This window comes from Dipodomys merriami, unplaced genomic scaffold (genome assembly GCF_024711535.1).
Source record: "Dipodomys merriami isolate MVZ:Mamm:240054 unplaced genomic scaffold, mDipMer1.0.p SCAF_171, whole genome shotgun sequence".
Lineage (NCBI taxonomy): Eukaryota > Metazoa > Chordata > Mammalia > Rodentia > Heteromyidae > Dipodomys > Dipodomys merriami.
The window spans coordinates 1,986,152-2,000,836 of record NW_027203060.1 but is presented as its reverse complement, the minus strand read 5'-3'; the positions used below and the strand labels follow the sequence as shown (position 1 = coordinate 2,000,836).

Here is a 14,685-nt window from a genome sequence, read left to right as displayed (position 1 = left end):
AGCCTCACCCACTTTGGCACATGATCTCACTGCCCACCCACCCCCCTACCTCCTCTTCCTACACACCTGACTGACATAGTCCTTCCACCTGTCCTCAGACAGCCCAGGGTCCAGGCCCAGACATAGGTGTTGACTGGCTGATGGGATGCTGGTGGGGTGGCAGGGCATCAGGGCATTGGACTGCTTCTCCCTGTGTCTCAGGAAGCCCGTGAGCAGCCCCTTATGACTTTCACCCTCCAGGTCACTTCTGAGGTATTCTCTGCTGCCCAGTGAACTCACAGGCCTTGTTGCTCACTTCTTTGCCTGCCTGGAGCCACTGCTCATTTTGACTCTAGACTCTAGCAACTCCCTGTTTCTATCATTGCTGCTGTGGCCAGCTGTGGGAGAGTCATGACCATCAGTGGGGCTCTCCTCAGACTGGGGGCTCCTTAGGCCTTGTGGAGGGGTGGAGGCTGAGGCAAGCATCGCAATTTCTCCTCAGTGCTGCAGATCACCTTCTCCAGAAACGGAGTCAGCTTCTTCCAAAATTCCACTTCCTGGACAAGGGCTTTGAGCAGACCCTTCACCCATGCCCAGGTGGCTTGACTTTCCCAGGGGACAAGCAGATAGTCCACGTCATGGTCCACGCCATCCTCAGTCGACAGTACCCCACCATGGAGTCCTTCTCCTTGAAGAACACCTTGATGATCTTAGAGGGTCCCAGAAGCTTTAAGCCTTCTTCAAGGAATTCTAAATCCCTGTCTTTGCAGACATGGGGGATACTTCAAAGGCCCAGGCATAATGGAGGTTGGGAGGAAGCCGTAAGGGAAGCAGCCCCCTCCCCTCAGCCTTAAGATCTCCTGGATAAAGTAAGCATGCTGGCTTGCATTCCTAACAACTTGGGAGACTGAGAAGAGAGGATCAAGTGAGAGGCCGGTCCTGTCAGAAAAGACCACTAGACTCCTTCTCAATCCATAAGCTAGGCTCATTGGTGCAGTGCCTGTGATCCTAGCAACTCCTGGAAGCCTACAATAAGAGTATCCTGGCTCAGATGGTAGCCTGGGCAGGAAGTGAGACCCTCCTAAAATTAACATGCAGAAAACAGGATTGGAAGAATGCCTCAATGGTAGTGCATCAGCTTAGGAAGACTGAGATTCTACATTGAAAACCCAGAGCTACCAAAGCCTCAGGGAGATATCTGAGATGAGCCCGCACACCCTACTCACAGCCCCTATTCTTGGGGGGGGGAAAGAGAGGGGTCTCCACACACTGCCGCTTGAAGAGGGTCTCACTTCGGCAGCCAGTACTGTGCCAACTCAGCCCAGTGTCTCAGTCTGCTTCTGTGACCTGGGGGTAGATCAGTCCTGAGACTCAAAAGCCTAGTCCAAGTTGGAAGGGTGGTATCCCCACTCCAAGTTGGGGCAAACTGGTTATGCTTGATTTTTCCTGCCCCAGGCAGCAGGGACAGGGCTGGAACATGGGAGAAGACAAAGCTCAGCTCAGCTCAGCTCAGCTCAGTGTATCAGCCTAATATGCCCTAGGTGCTTGGAGACTCAGGCCTTCATTTGTAAATTCAAAATTATCTCCAAAAATTGTCCATTCCTAAGCAAAGGTTGAGGGTTCCAGATAACAGGCTGAATCAACACACAATTCTTCTTAGCTGAATTATAACAAAAAAAAGTGACTTGGTATTTTGATCTGTTGATTAGGAAAATCATTGAACCTGACTAAATACAAGGGCTCTGGCAGGATGTGAAAGGGAGCCCATATCTTGCAAAGAAGAAATACTAGAAAAGTATGCATAGGTGTCTTTAGTTCGATCCTGGGGTATTTTTTGGAGGGGGGTTTCTTCTTTTTCTTTGTTGCCAGCTCTGGAGGGGCTTGAAATCAGAGCTGCCTTCACTTAATCCCCTCAAGGCTGGTGCTCTACCAATTGAGCCCAAGCTCCACTTTTGGCTTTTACTGGTTAATTGGAAATAAGTGCCATGATCTTTCCTGTCCAGGCTGACTTGAAACTGTTGTCCTCAGATCTGAGCCTCCTGATTAGGTAGGAATACAGGCATGAGCCACCAGCACTGTTCACTGTTTCAATTTTCTTTTGAAAGTACATCATTAGTTTAGATATTTGGGGTTGAAGTTCTAAGATCTAATCAGCGTGTATTTTGGTGGGCAGTTAATTTCCGAGTAAAAAGGACTTTCACCATGACTAAAATTATTCTCATTATTTGCAACTAGGATACGGACTTCTTGCTGCTCCAAGGAGCTGCCAAAGCCCATTTCTGTGCCCGATCAATGCAGCCTTTCACTGATATCTAATGGGCACCAGGGTTGCTGGTGCTTCATATGTGCCGTCTGGGCTGTGCATATAGAAATTAATCACTCTTCACCCTTCCTTCTGACTCACTAGGGTTCACAGTAATGTTGTCTACGCTTGGCATAAGCCTTCACTGTCTCCCACACACCAGCCTGTTGAGTACAACGGAGGGGAAGGCACAGGCTCAGTGTGGGGAGACACTGGCTTAGAGTCACAAAGCCAGTAAGTGGTGGCCCATGGGACTCCTCACTGCACACCCATGGCCTCGCTGCCACCCTGAATTGTATTTGTTTCTAGCAATGGATGCTATGGTCAGGTAGCACCTGCCCAGAGAGACTGGAGGTCCAGTGAGGGCAGCGACTGTGTTTTAGTTAGTTCAGGCCCAAACATACCTTGGACATCCAGGTAACACTTCTTGTCTCTTTGATCTAGGAAGATGATGCATCTGGAAACCTTTCTAGGAGCCACTACAAAGGAGTTGAAAATGGTGTTGTCTAGGATAAAAATTGTAAGCATCAGGGAAGAGATGGAACCAGTGATCAGCACGGGGGAATGGACCCCACAGTGACTGGAGAGAGAAGGATATGGGTAGGGGAACAGTGGGTTCTATGTTTTAGTATTATCTGATTTCACTGTTTTGGCTACTGTTAACATAGGTGTTAACTATTGTTATTCATTATGAGTAAATACTATGCAATTGTATGCTTCTATTTTATTTCAAAATTTATATGAAATCCAGGCAAGCTTCTACCTATAACTCTAACTTCTGTGGTGGGTGAGATCAGGACGATCTCAGTTCCATACTGGCTAGGGCAAAAAGTTTGTTTGACCCAAGCTTCATAGAAAAAGCTGGGTGTAGGGGTCTGTACCTATCATCCTAGCTACAGAGGAAGCATAAGTAGGAGGAACCACAGTCATGGCTGCCTGTGAAAAAGACAAGTCCCCAAGTCAAAAATAACCAAAGCAGAAAGGACCAGAAGTATAGCTCTGGTGCAGTTGAATATAGCAAATACAGTTGGTGCAGCAAATACATAGCAAAAGCAGAGACCTCAGTTCAACCTTTAGTACTGCCAGAAAAAATAATGTATTTCTTTTTTCCCCTTTGGTTAATCCCTTGGGTCTTGTATATACATTTCTCTGATTTGGAGAAGGGAAGGGGAATAACAAAATTGTGAGACATAGGATAAAGGGTAAACCAGTGCAACAGCGATACTCACAAGACACTATGTTGGAAATGAACTTTACAACTTGGGAGTAGGGGAGTCAGGGGAAAGGGAAAGTGGGAGAAAATGGGGGGGTTATACTGTTCAACAAGAAATGTACTCAATGTACTCATTACCTTACTTATGAAACTGTAATCCCTCTGTATATCACTTTTACAACAAAATAAAATAAAATTAAAAAAATGCATGGGATTGGGAACCATTTAGAGATACATAGTTACGTGAATGAAGGCATTACTATGAGGGCATCACTCAGCAAGGGGCTCTTTGCTCATTCTTGCAATCACACGCTCTCAACGCCTACTGAGAGCTCTGTGGGTAAGGAAGTCTCTAATAAAGGTATTACCCAGGGGGAGATGGACACACTGGTCAATGACCTCGCCAGTAACAGAGTGCACATGCACAAAATATCAGTTCTTCATCTTCTACCTCCTGCATTGCCATAAGCTGTTTCTTTCCTCTCTATAACAGTTATGTTCCACAAGCTACTCCTTTTTCAGATACTGGCCTAGATAATAGACTAGAAGATTAGAAAACTTCTGATGGCATTGTTGGGACATGTGGCCACATTTGTGAAGATCCATGAAAAAGATAGCATTATTGTCTCAATGTGAAATTGCTGACATTAATAATCAAGCTGGGTTTGCATAAGAGAGCATCCTTGTTCTCAAGGCCTACCAGTCTAAGTTACTAAAATGTTGCAATAGAACAAGGAACTCCTGTTCCTACTAGACTTCACCCTAATAACATCTCAATTGCCCATTTTCCATGTTCATCTTGATCTCTTCCTTATTTCTGTATATGTCTGAAGTATTTATGTGAAAAGGCATGTATGCTTGCAGCTCACTTTCCAATGGTTTAAAAATAAATATATATGCATATGTAGATATGTGGGCATTGCTGTATCTCTGTATGGATGGATGCGGGAGGCAAAGAGGGAGGAGTGGGAAAGACAAAGACAGACAAACAGAAAGACAAAGACAGACACAGAAAACACAGAAGTGTGTAAAATATGCAAAATATCTCATTTAAAAATTCTTTTATTGTTATTATAAAGATGGTATACAGAGGAGTTACAGTTACTTAAGTCAAATAATGAGTACATTTCTTTGCAGACAATGACACCCCTTCCCTTACTCTCTCCCAGTTTTTCTCTCCCATCCCTGCCCATAAGTTGTATAGTTTGTTTTCAATATAGTGTCACTGCTGCATTTGTTTATCCTTTGTTCCACCAGTTCAGTGACCCCCCCACTTACCTTCCAGAGACAAAAAACTAGCAAGCAAGAAAAAAGGAAACACAAACAGCAACAAATATAAAAGACTCTTTTTTTCAATTTCCTGGAGTTCATTTTGATGATTTTATATGATCAGATGTACATAGGCATAGCATCCTTGTGTTCCTTGCTTAAGAGTATCCTCTCTTGGTATCACTGTGTGTGAATGTTAGAGTCCTGTATAATTTATCATGTCTCAGTATAAAATATGTAGATTTTTGCTAGGTATGGTGGCTCACACCTGTGATTCTAGCTACTCAGGAGATTGAGATCTGGTGGATCATGATTTGAGGAATTCCAGACTTAAAGTTCATGAAATTCTCTACTCAACAGAAAAAGTTGGACATGGTGGCACGTACCCTGTCCTCCAATCTATGCAGGAAGCATAAAAATAGGTAGGCTCTGGTCTAGGCAAGCCTGGGCAAAGTAGGAGACTCTATTTCAAAAATATCTAAAACAAAACTGGATGGAAGCATGGCTCAAATGGTAGAGCTTCTGCCTAGAAAGCATAAGGGCTGGACTCAAACCTAAGTATTGCAAAAAAATATCTCCTTTATGAAAGTGTAATGCTAAGATCTGGGCACCAGTGGCTCATGCCTGTAATCCTTGCTACTCAGGAGGCTGAGATCTGAGGCTCATGGTTCAAAGCTAGCCAGAGCAGGAAAGCTATGAGACTCTTATCTCCAATTAATTGCCAAAAACAGCCAGAAGTAGAGCTGTGGCTCAAGTGGTAAAATAACCAGCCTTGATTGAACAAGCTAAGGGAGAGCACCCAGGCCCTGAATCCAAGCCCCAGGACTAGCACAAAAATAAAAAAGTGAAATATTAGAGTGAGCTTACAGTTTGTATGGGATTTCCTTTTACTGCCTGCATCTTTTTTTTAATGCCAATCCTGGGGCTTGAACTGAAGGCAGCAGTGAAGAGTAAGGCTGATTTCACATCCTGGAATCATCAGGATTTTAATATAGTAATACATGTGGCTATATGAAAAAGGAACTGAATTCTGTCCATTCTCCTATGACTGTACTTGAAAGTAGATTCTTGTGCAGATATCTCAACCCAGTCAGGAACTGGTGACTCACTCCTCTAATCCTAGCTACTTGGGAGACTAAGAAAAGAAGGATCATTGTTTGAGGTCAGCCCAGGGGAAGAAAATTTGCCTATCCCTTCTCAACCCAAAGCTGGGCATGGTAATGAGGGCCTTCCATCCAAAGCTATATGTAAGGCTGACATTAGAGAATCCAGGTGGCAGTCCCAAAACACATTCATTCTCCACCGAGGAATCTGTACTTGGTCAACCAAGCCTGTAACCTCAGCTGGGATGGGGAGCCTAAAGCCGCAAGATTGTCACTTAGGCATATGCCTGAGGAAGAAAGGAAGAACTTCTCTTGAAAAGCCAACAGGATTGGAGAGGTGGCTCATGTGATAGAGCTCCTGAGTTCAAACTCCAATCTCTTTCTCCCTCCCTCCCTCCCTCCCTCCCTCCCTCCCTCCCTCCCTCCCTCCCTCCCTCCCTCTCTCTCTCCCTCTCTCTCTCTCCCTCTGTGTCTCTGTGTCTATGTCTGTCTGTCTGTCTGTCTGTCTGTCTGTCTGTCTGTCTGTCTGTCTCTCTCTCTCTCTCTCTCTCTCTCTCTCTCTCTCTCTCTCTCTCTCTCTCTCTCTCTCTCTCTCACACACACACACACACACACACACACACATATCCTAATCCAGCTAAGAACTTGAGTTTGCCTCTGAGACCCCAACCAGAGAGCTGTGTTCTCAGACGTTTGAACTATGGGAACTGAAAACAACTGTGTGTTGTTTTTAATCCCTTTATTTGTGGTGTTTTTTATGTAGCAGGAAAAACTAAGCCATGGGGATTGAGTCATTGCTGCTGAGAATGTGTTATGATTAAAGCATTCTCTGTATTATCCAGTCTGCTGGAGCACACGAATGGTAAATCTAGTCTCTACCACAACCACAGGCAGCTCCAAGGTGTAAATTGAAAAAGTATAGCCAAAGGCAAAGTGCACAGAATTCGATGTCTTGTGTAGTGAAGATTATTTGAAATTATAGCAGCAAAAACAAACAGTGCTAAGTGTAACACACTTATCTTGGCCCTACCAGGTAAGAGGAGGTCTTACCCAGTCAGAAGGCCTGGGATGCTGGTGCTACCCCTGTAATCCCTCCTGTTGAAAAGGAGGAACATTCTTTTCCAGGGTCCCTGGGGTGGCAACCACAGATGAGCAAATACAGTTGGTGGCCTTGATGACTGTGAAATAACATCACAAAAAAGAATCTGTATGAAAATGTTCCAGCCCTACTCCCCACAGCACTAGGCTTCTAACTGATAAATCCTCTGTGTGTGTGTGTGTGTGTGTGTGTATGAACAAATTACATTAATAAACACTTTCTTTGTACCATTACTGGGGCTTGAACTCAGAGTCTGTGAACTGTCTCAGCTTTTTCACTCAAGGCTAGTGCTTGAGCCACATCTCCACTTATAGCTTTTTGCCAGTTAATTGGAGATGTCAGTCACACAGAGTTTTTGGCCTATGCCTGCTTCAAATCTCAATCCTCCTCAAGCCTCCTGAATTGCTAGGATTACAGGTATCAGCCACAGACTCCTGGCTTAATAAACACTTCTAATATGCCCTTAGAAACCACTAGGGATAAGATCTGGGGACAGACATGATTTTCTACACTGGATGGCTTGCCTTGGCCTCAAGGACCTCTGAAAACAAGTACTTACCCCAGAGCACAGAACAGAGAGCCTGGAATTTATACTAGCTCTAGTTTTTCAGCATTTCTAGTATTATATATGATTGAGTTCCACAGTCAATGTCAGCCTTCCTGATCACCTCTCCATGTCTGAAATGTTCTCCCATGGAATTCCTTATGAAATTCACATAGGCTTTGCAGACATATCCCGAGTGTGACCAAAAGTAACTGGAGAATGAACGCGTGAACATCAGCCTATGAACAAAATCATTTAGTCTTGAGGCGAAAAGCATAAATTTTTAGGGCTTTTTTTTGTCAGATATAGGCTTGAACTCAGGGCACTTGAACTTGGGCACTGTCCCTGAGTTTTAGTGTTCTACTACTTTGAGGCACAGTGCCACTTCTGGTTTTCTGGTGGTTAATCGGAGATGTGAGTCTCAGGAACTTTCCTATCTAGGCTGGCTTTGAACCACGATTCTTAGATCTCAGTCTTCTGAGTAGCTAGGATTACAGGCGTGAGCCATGGGTGCCCAGGAGGGCATTTTTTAATGTGTGCTGATTCTGAGGCTTGAACTCAAAAGCTGGGCTCTGTCCCTGAGATGTTTTGCTTAAGGCTATCACACTAAAAAGCTACAGCTCCACTTCTAGCTTTTTAGTGGTTAGTTGGAGATAAGAGTCTTACAAACATTCCTGCCCTGGCTGGCTTTAAACCATGATACAAAAATTTCAGCCTCCTGACTATCTAGGATTATAGGTATGAGCCACCGGTGCCTGGTTAATGTTTAGGAATATGGAGTCAAGTCTGCGAGTCCCAGGAGAGTGGGGTTTTCAGATGGCACCAAGACCACTCAAGTCACAAGGTCCCAGTGCTCCTCATTCCTCTCCTGTACTTTGCCTCTTCCCATTTTCAGCCCATTGGTTACTTCGTGCACAGCAGTGCACTTTGCGGCTTTTCTCCATCCTTATGACATTTCATACCACCTGCTCTACCTGGAAAAACTGATGGGCCTCTGAACAAACGGGGTTCCTATATGCTGGCCTATGGGGGCCAGCATCCCTGATAAGTAAGCAGTCCCTTTCAAATTGATTTGGGCTTGCTGGAACTGAGGCTCCATGACAAGCCTGGCGTCACACAGGACCTGCTCTGCAACAAATGCCCCTCCATGGCATCCTCCTGGAGGAAAAGTGAAAAGATTGCAGGTATTTGGTGACTTCACAAGGACAGGCCTCACACAGTCCTTTCCTTGCCACATCAGGAACCAGGTGGAATAGACCAGCACTGGCCCAGGGATCTGGACAGAAGTTCAAGATTAGAGACTTGAGAGAGGGCCAGGAGAGGCATGCAGCATTACAGAGTCAGAGCAGGATGAAGAGAGGGACTGAGGGAGGGCTGAGCGGTTAGGGGCACCTTGGCCTTGAGGCTCTTCTGGCTACTTAGGAGCTTCTAGACCCCTAGAAAGGCACAGATGCCTTTATGGCCATATGCTCACAAACAAAATAGGAAGGAAACTAGTCTTTTTAGGGGATTTTATTCGGAGTAAAAGAAAGAGATAAATGAAGTGTCTAGGGTCATACATCTATAGCCTATGTATACTGTCACCCAACATCAACTACTACTTAATGAAACAAATGTTTAGCAGTGACCTGCTGGTCGGTCATATCATAGAGAATACCTGATGGTAGATTGACAAAGCCCAGCAAAATGGATTGCTTTTTGGGGTCCCCCGGTATAGAATGCGAGATAATCACACTCACTGTAGACAGAGCCATTTCCATAAGTCCAGTGTGAACTCCATATAATTGTGGGGCATGAGATACACCCATGATAAACACAAAAATCTCTACATCTTGTATTCTATTTTTATTTTTGAAATTCATTTATATTTTAAAACTTTTTAAAGTTTTTGGTTTTTAAATTTTATTATTATTTTTTGTTTGTTTATGTGGTACTGAAGAAACAAACCCAGGGTCTCATGGATGCTAGGCAAGCACTCTACCATTAAGACACATTCCAAGCACTTATTTTATTTTTTTAAAGTCAGGAGTTAAACTCAGGGTCCTGAACTTGCTCAACTGGTGCCACTTGAGTTTTTATGTAGGGTATTTTTTTCTTTTTTTTTAAATTGTGAAAATAATGTACAGTGGGGTTACAAGTACATGGGCAAGATAATGAGTGCATTTCTTATCAAGCATTGTAGTGTCCTCCTTTGTTTCCCCTTCCCATCCCTTCCCATCCTCCCCCACCCCCCCTCACCCAACCCTCCCCCTCCACCAAAGTTGTAAAGTTCGTTTTTGACATAATGACTTGTACATCTCATTGTTGCAATGGGTCCACCTGTATCCCTATTTAAATGATTTGTTTTTTTCCCTTCCCCTCCACAAATTATACCAATATCAAATATAGTGAAAGCAGGGATTATACTGTGGGGGAGGGAAATACAAAGCAACAAAGAAATCATCTTATAAATGTGTTAAAAACAATCACATGAAAGAAAATAACATTTGAATACATATCTTAGGGTTCATTTCCCTAACATCAGACATATACTAGTTATTGCAAATAAGGGAAACCATGGGACCTATATTTCTTTGGGCCTGGTTTACTTCACTTAATAGAAATTTTTCCAAGTCTTTCCATTTCCTAACAAATGAGGCAATGTCATTCTTTCTGATGGAGGCATAGAATTCCATTGCGTATATATACCACATTTTCTTGATCCATTCATCTACTGAGGGGCAAGAACAGACCTCAGGACCAATGGAATAGAATTGAAAACCCAGAAATGAACCTACAGACCTATAGCCATCTAATCTTCGATAAGGGAGCTAAAAAAATAGAATGCAAGAAAGACAGCTTCTTCAGTAAATGGTGCTGGCAAAATTGGTTAACTACTTGTAGAAAACTAAAGCTATATCCTTATATATCACCCTGCACCAGAATCAAATCCAAATGGATCAAAGACCTCAGAGTCAAAGCAGACACTCTGAAAACATTACAGGATGGAATAGGAGAAACCCTAGGTCTCCTTGGCACAGGCCAAAATTTTCTGAATAGAGACCCTGAAACACAACAAATCAAAGAAAGGTTGGACAAATGGGATTGCATGAAATTGCAGAGCTTCTGCCTGGCAAAAGACATAGCTAGCAAGATCAATAGAAAGCCCACAGATTAGGATATCTTCACTAGCCATACAACAGACAAGGGTCTCATATCTAAAATGTACCTGGAACTCAAAAAATTAAATCCCCCAACAACAAATCTTCTAAGAAACAACTGCCCAATAAATAAATGGGCTAAAGACTTAAAGAGAAACTTCTCTGAAGAGAAAAGAAGGATGCCCAATAGACACATGAAGAAATGCTCAACCTCACTAGCCATAAAAGAAATGCAAATCAAAACAACATTGAGATACCACCTCACTCCAGTTAGAATGGCTATAATCAAGAACTCTAATAACAACAGATGCTGGAGGGGATGTGGACAGAAGGGAACCTTACTGCATTGTTGGTGGGAGTATAAACTTGTTCAACCACTTTGGAAAGGAATATGTACGTTCCTCAAAAGACTCCACATAGAGCTCCCCTATGACCCAGCAATCCCACTTTTGGGCATTTACCCAAATGTTCACAAACAAGAGCACACTAAAGCTACCAGCACGACTATGTTTATTGCAGCATTATTTACTAAGCTAGGATTTTTTTTCTTTTCAAACTCAATTCCTGAGCATTGTCCCTGAGGTCCTTTTACTCAAAGCTAGTACTATACCACTTGAGCCATAGATCTCAGCCTCCTGATTAATTAGGATTATAAGCATGAGCCACCAATGCCTGGCTTAGGTAGTTATTTTAATAGATAGTCTCACAGATTTTCTATCCTAGATGGCTTCAAACTGTGACCCTTCAGATCTCAGCCTCCTGAGTAGTTAGGGTTACAGATATGAGCCATCAGTGCCAAGCTCAAGAGCATTTATTCCAGCAGGAGCCCTGGAGGGGAGAGAGAGAATAAGCACACTCATGTTGTAAGTTTCATTCTGCTAGGGGATATTTGCTATAATAAAAAGACAACTTAGGCTACAGGAAATGGGACTAGGCTTAAGAGGAAGAGGGGGCAAACATGAGTGTGCAAACTGATTTTATGTAATATGGCAGTCTGGGGGGCTGAGAACTGCCCAGGCATTAGTGGAATGTGAACTTAGCATGGAAGGAAAGGGGAAAAACTCTGAAAAAAATAGGAGAGGGATTTTTGGGTTCAGGCCCTCAGGAATGCCTGCAGAGTCCAAGGCAGCCAGAGGTGGGGGAGTGATGGAGACTAAGCAATGGCAGGCCAGAAAGGCCAGGCAGCAGCCAGTGCTGCAGACCCTGAGGCTTCTGGAGGCACCTCAGTCCTCACCCAGGAAACAGGAGCATGAGAGAGGGCCTAGGCAGCTCTGTTCCTCCCTGGCGCAGGGATACAGCTGGGAGGGGCAGAGCTAGTGAGCAAGGGGGAGAAGGGTAGGGGAGAGTGGAGGCACTCACATGGCCTTCCCAATTAGCTGACCACTGGGTTAGCTCCCCTGGCTCTGAGCATACCTCTGCCATGATTCACAGGAAGCATCTGAGAAGCTGTCCTGATTACATCCCATGACTCAACTAGTGAAACAAATATGTGGGGTCTTTTGTGTTCAAACATTTGTATTTGAGAACATTTCAGTGAAAGACCTACTAGAGACCATTGTGAAGCCACCTGCATTTTGGAGGGCAAAACAAAGAATTTGGGAACACCTGGGGGTTGATGTCAAAGGCCCAGCACCGCCCCCCCCCCATCTCTTCCTGCTCCAGAGGAAAAGGCAGGTAAGAAGCTGCCCTGGGCCTCTCACATTTCATTTCCTGTCAGTAAGAGACAATCAAGAGGGATAATACTGTCTGTCCTGGGGTCCATGTAGCTTCTGTCATTCCGTCAATGTGACTTGAAGTCCCTGCCTGGGCCCTAGTCCTAGACACAGTGCTGACTTGGAGGCGAGCAGTTACACTTCAGCTTGGTTCGCAGCCCCTCCTCTCCTCACAGAGGAGCTCACAGAACCAGGATCTGGGGCTCTGACAGAATCAGTGTGTAAAGTAAGCCTAGAGAATCAGAGGGTGGTGATTGAGCCCTTGTGACAGGGGTGGGTGTGCACAGGGTCAGAAAAGCCTCTTGGAAAGAGGTGTTAGGAAGGAGGTAGTTCACTTGCCCTATTCTACAGATGAGAAAAACTGAGGCTGAAGCTGTAAACTTACCTAAGGCTTTGTAGATACTAAGGGAGGCCCACTAGAGCTCTAGGCCATTTGGTCCAGTGTCCACCACTGAGCTCCTCATTGATTAGGATGCAATCCCTTCCCTTGGCTTTGCTCCCCTCCAAATATCAGAAAGTCTCTCAGGCAGATGTTGGTGGTCGCTCTCCTGAGCAACTGTGGTACCACTGTCCAGCAATATGTACTGGACAGCCTGGAGAAGTGTCTACCTTCCTCAACCCTGGGTGCCAGCTGTTTCTGGGTGTTCTTCTCAGGCCTAAACCTACTCTCAGTCCTAAACCTCACCAAACCTAAGCCACAGAAGAAGAGGTTCCTAACAGCAACTGCAGGCTTCTCCCAGGCCTCCTAATTGCCCTGTTCCTTGTTAATTGCTCCTTCCTGGCTCAGACAAAATCACAATATGTATTCTGAGCTTGTTGGTTTCAGAGCTAATCCTGTCAGCTTTGAGTCTGACAATCCTCACATTTCAGTGGAAGCTACATCCTCTTGGGTACCCAGATCTTCCAGGTAGAAAAATATTACCAAGGAAGAATGTCGGGTACATTATGTCTTGGCAACTCTTACCATGAATGAAATTTGCCATAGTGCACAAGAGGCTACCTTGGGACCCAGACAGTCACAGATGCAGACAGTCCAGCTGGCTGACTTACTGGATTCTTACTTTTACCCATACCAGCCTGTTTTTGACCCAGTTGAAAGTGATTTTTTGCTTATTTTTCATGTTCTTCTTTAATAATGGCAAAGTATATAAAATGGGGAAGAACATTCTTGGCTGTACTTGAGAATGAGATCATTTTCATTAATGTTTTAGGGTAGAAATGGTGTTGATCAGATCTTGGGAAGCTGTAATGTTTAAAAATGTCATAGCTGGTTCATAGCTACATTCCATTTGCTTTTCAGTCTTTTCTCTAGATGAAGCGATGATTTCATTTAAAAAAAGCTGTTTCCATGACTCCTGTCTGATGCCAGGAGGGGGTCAGTGAGAGAGAGCAAGATGCATAAGCTGTGACAGTATACACCTTAGGGGCAGCAGAGATCTGTATGAAGGAAGAAGGGATCAGGAGAGGGAAGGAGAGAGGAATAGAAGGATTTGAACAGGGCTAGGCAGGTTGGGGGAAAAAGGATGAGGAGGAGGGCAGGCTGGTGGGCTGCTATGGCACCATGGGGAGAAGAGGCCCCTTACTGAGTCACCATGAAACCTTCAAGGAGTAGGAGGAAATTGTGGCCTGAAATGGAGCTTAGGTAAACAAGTGCAAAGGGAAAATCCCCAGAAGATTCACTGTCCATAGGACCAGCTGGTTCAGGTCTTTCCAGGCAAGATCCTCAAGGACTGAGACACACTGAATCAGCATGGGTCCAGGATAAGCTCACTGACCATCTAGGTCATCAGAAGGCTCAAGATCCAGATGCTGCAGTGGCTTCCCCCCATATACACTGCTGTCCCCACTTCAGCACAGCACCCTCCACTAAACCTGCTTTGGCACCTCTGCCCAGCCCTCCACCTCTACCAGGGCCATTTCACATGCTGACAGAGGAACCTGGGGAACAGTTGTCCCCATTTGGAAAGGACTACCCCAGGATTCTGCAACTATTCTGTCTTTAGGGACAACCTGGGCCTGTACAGCCTGGGCCTGGGCTCTGCCAGCTTCATAAAGCTACAGCCACAGGTACAAAGACAGATGATATCTAAGCACACAAGGCTGTCATAAATCACAAAGAACCCCTTGTTCCAAGATAAAATATCTAGTGTTCCTGATGTGCCACACAATCATGACCAACCCCCAAAAGTAGCAATTGATGAAGGGGAACCTTGAGATTAGCCTCACACTCAACATGAGGCAGACAATGGAGCTGGCTTGGAGTCCAGCCATGAAGGCAGAATGGATGTGAAACCAAGATGTAGCCCTGTGACTCTCCAAGGACA

At 44.6% G+C, this 14,685-nt stretch overlaps 1 pseudogene; it reads left to right on the top strand.

Annotated features, from left to right (window-relative positions):
- Positions 1-617: 617 nt before the first annotated feature.
- On the top strand, positions 618-14,672 carry LOC138829417 (ubiquilin-4-like; annotated as a pseudogene).
- Positions 14,673-14,685: the final 13 nt, after the last annotated feature.